We start from the raw sequence: 4,192 nt of genomic DNA on the forward strand, positions 1-4,192 counted from the left end.
AATACAAAATGATTTAACTATGGGAAGATGGGGAGGTGTTTCGTGCCATAATATTGTTCTAACATATATTTCTAATACATAAATGACAGCAAGAAGGCTTCAAGAAAATTATCATTTCTGTGTCCAAGCATACCTTCAAGAAAAGGGTATTCGTTATTTTAATAAATATGTTCTACAACATAAGAATGAGGTATTTTCAATAAAAGATTGGCATTATGCTGATGTTGATAAACCGACAACTTTAGATTTAATTAGAATGTTAAATAATGAAAAAATTATAAGGTTAAGAAAAGGTAAGGCTCTTTTAGAAATTCAAAAGAAATTTTATTGGTTTCCTGTTGTAAAAAAAATTATTTTGGATACAGGAATAACAAGAAATCCTGATGAATATATGTATAATATTCTATGGGGTGTAAACGATTCAAGGATAGTAAGGGATGAGGAAGGAGTTGAAGAAGAGAGGGAAGAGGAGGAAAAGGAGAAGGAGGAGAGGGAGAAGAAAGAGAAGGAGGAAAGAGAGAATAGAGAGAGGGAGGAAAGAGAGAAGAGAGAGAGGGAGAAGAAAGAGAAGGAGGAAAAGGAGAATAGAGAGAGGGAGGAAAGAGAGAAGAGAGAGAGGGAGAAGAAAGAGAAGGAGGAAAAGGAGAAGAGAGAGAAGGAGGAAAGAGAGAAGAGAGAGAGGGAGGAAAGAGCGAGACAAAATAAATATCAAAATATGGAAACCAGTGAGATTAAAAAAAGATTAAGGGTATTACAGAAAATAACTCAACCCACCGAGGAGGAAAAGAAAGAATTGACAAGTCTATTTGCAATACTTTCGACAAGACTATTAGCATCGACAAGATATGGATTTTAATTCAAGTTTTTCATTTTTTTTTCTTAAATAAATGGAGGAGAGAGTGAAGGCATTTCTAAGGATTCTTTATGTTTTAAAAATTAAGATTCAAATGTGCATGTTGGAAACTAAAAAGGTTTTTGCACTCTGCAGGAATTTTTCTCATAAATAAATGAGTTATTGTCTCAAATGTAAAAAGAAAACTAATACTAAAAATATTTCATATATTAAAAGTAAAAATAACAGGGTTATACAAAAAGGTATATGTTCGGTGTGTGGTTCAAAAAAAAAATCAATTTATCTCCCAACACAAACTAGGAGGAGATATCCAAAAGTTTTTATCAGGAAGTAAATTTACAACTACTGGAATACCAGGGGAATTACATCTTCCAGGGTATTCTTTCTGTGGCCCAGGCACAAACTTGGATAAAAGATTAGATGAGGCAGACAATCCTAAATCCTGGAGTAAGCCTATCAATAGAGTTGATGAAGTGTGCATGAGACACGATATTGATTATGGGAATACCACAACGTTGCAAGAAAAGCATGAAGCCGATAGAGAAATGTTGTATAATTTGTCTCTGATACAAAATCCAACCTTGAGAGAAAAAGTTGATCGGTTCATTGTGAAGAAGATGATCAGTGCTAAATTGAAACTTGGACTTGGAAATTCAAAAAACTTATAGGCTCTAATGATGCCATTAAGACTGAAGAGCAATTAGCTGATGAATTACATAAACCAATATTCACAAAGTTTCAGAGAAGGAAAGTTTATTCCAAGGAAGTTGATTATATCTGGTCTGCTGATTTGATTGAACTCAATAATGATAAGGGGTACAAGTATGCTTTAACCGTTATTGATTTGAGGAGTAGATATGTGTGGGTTGTCCCTTTAAAAAACAAAACAGGTAATACTCTTATGTTAGCTTTTCAACAGATATTTAATAAAAGTAAGAGAAAACCTAAAAAATTGTGGACTGATGAGGGTAGAGAGTTTTATAACAAGACATTTATGAATTTTCTAAAAAATAACAGTATTACATTATACAGTACCTTTAATGAAGGGAAGGCAGTTGTTGTTGAACGTTTTAATCGTACCTTAAAAGAGAGACTATATAAAAAATTCACACAACTCGGTTCACAACAATGGTCATCTTTTATTCAGGATATTGTGGATAAGTATAATGACACGATTCACACGGCAACAAATATGAAACCATCAGAAACATTTACAAAATTAAAATATGAAAAAGAGATTAATGTCAGAAAACCTAAGTTCAAAGTTGGTGATATCGTAAGAATATATCGGTGGAAATCTCATTTTGAAAAAGGTTATACGAAAAGATGGACCAACGAGCTTTTTAAAATTGTTGATGTAATAGATACGGTTCCTTGGACTTATAAGATATATGATTTGGAAGGGGAAGAGATTTTAGGTTCATTTTATTCACAGGAATTACAAAATACAAAGATAAATTGAAATTTTTTGACTCCGCCCCTTTTTGGCTCCACCCACACAAGCCCCCGCCCACACAAGCCCCGCCCACACAAACCCCACACAAACCCCACCACACACCCCCACAAGCTCCAATAAATTGAAATTTTTGACTCCGCCCCTTTTGACTCCGCCCACACACGCCCCTCCCACCGAAGCCCTGCCCACACAAACCCCACACAAACCCCACACAAACCCCACACAAGCTCCACACAACCTCCACACAAAAACTCCACACAAGCTCCACACACACAAACCCCACACAAGCTCCACCCATATTCATCATATTCACATAATTAGTGATTAGTTAATTAGTTCCCCACACACACAACATGTTTATTTAATTAAAAAATTATCCACCCATCCACACAAGCTCCACTCATCCACCCATCCCCCATCTCTCCACCCATCCATTTATCCACACAAACCTCATCCACATAAGCCTCATCCACATTCACCCCTCCCACACAAGCTCCACCCACATACACCCCTGCCCATATAAACCCTGCCCACATAAACCCCTCCCACATAAGCCCTGCCTACACAAGCTCCACACAAAAACTCCACACACATAAACCCCTCCCACACAAGATCCACCCACATAAACCCCCGCCCACACAAGCCCCACCCACACAAGCCCCACCCACACACACACCCCGCCCACACAAGCCCCTCCCACACACGCCCCCACCCAAGCCCCGCCCACACAACCCCCGCCCACACAAGCCCCACCCCCCCTCATCCCCCCTCTGCGCCCCCACCTTTGACCCCCCCCCTCCCTCATCCCACCCCCCACCCTTCCCCACACACACACATGGGGAGGGGAGGGATGGGATGAGGGGGTGATGGGTCATTGGGGGAGCGCACCTACCCCCCCCCCCCAACCCCCCCCCCCCTTTACATCTCTTTTATTCTTTTCTTGTAATTCAGAATCAAGTAATTGTAAACAAAACAAATATAATTTATTAATATTGAAAATATTAAATATTCATTTGCGAGAATGTACAATCTTTCCCAGCAATCTTCTTCAGATGCCTTGTGATTTCGAAACTCAGACACCATATTCTGTTTTGAAACAAAAAGTGGATAATAATTAGGTTCTATAAAGATAATTACATGGTAATATGAATAAGCCTCGTTGACCACTGAATTAACACACCAGCAGCCTGTCATCCTTTCAAGGTCAATAAAATGAATTCCAGTGTACTGACAAAACCACGTCCAAACTAATGATGCAACCAACATAAGGCGACATTCTAAAGAGAGAGTGATATTAATAATAATTCAAAAATATTTACCTCCAGAAAATCATGTGTTGTACGAGTGATATTAATAATAATTCAGAAATATTTACCTCCAGAAAATCATGTGTTGTACAAGATTGCTTCAACAGCTGATGTTGTGCGATAGTGCTGAAAAAAAAAAAAAAATAAGTCAAGGGTATAGATGAAGAGACAGACAGGGAAAGCAACACACACACACACACACGCGCACACACACACACATACACACACACATAGACACACACACACGTGCCTCACCATTGGTTTAATTCATTCGAGATCAGAGACCAGTCATTATAAATCATTGGCCTCTTCAATAAGAGCAGAGAGAGGTAGGTAGAAAGACAGACAGAGAGAGAGGCACACACACGTGTCTCACCATTGGTTTAATTCCTTCGAGATGAGAGGACGTGATAAGACTTCATGCCACTCATTGAAAATGTCTTTCAATTCTCTTCTAAAATCATTGATCTCTTCAATAAGAGTATTAATTTCATGAACCACGTCGTGATATGTGAACTCAATTTCTTCCAATGCCCTGTCAGGGAAAAAATATATATATATATATATCAGAATTAT

General features: G+C 38.3%; 1 long non-coding RNA gene across 1 annotated transcript in view; it reads right to left on the reverse strand.

Annotated features, from left to right (window-relative positions):
• Window positions 1–3,228: 3,228 nt before the first annotated feature.
• LOC147010615 (uncharacterized) overlaps window positions 3,229–4,192 on the reverse strand; it is a 2,190-nt gene continuing 1,226 nt past the window's right edge. The window contains exons 1-3 of the long non-coding RNA XR_015052487.1: window positions 3,993–4,192; window positions 3,685–3,742; window positions 3,229–3,395 (exon numbers count right to left, since the gene is read on the reverse strand). The exon at window positions 3,993–4,192 is cut by the window's right edge and continues 1,226 nt beyond it. This is a non-coding gene — a long non-coding RNA (uncharacterized LOC147010615). The remainder of the gene's footprint in view (window positions 3,396–3,684; window positions 3,743–3,992) is intronic.

This window comes from Eptatretus burgeri, chromosome 16 (genome assembly GCF_056783735.1).
Source record: "Eptatretus burgeri isolate ZD-2024b chromosome 16, Ebu_testis_v1, whole genome shotgun sequence".
Taxonomy (NCBI): Eukaryota; Metazoa; Chordata; class Myxini; order Myxiniformes; family Myxinidae; genus Eptatretus; species Eptatretus burgeri.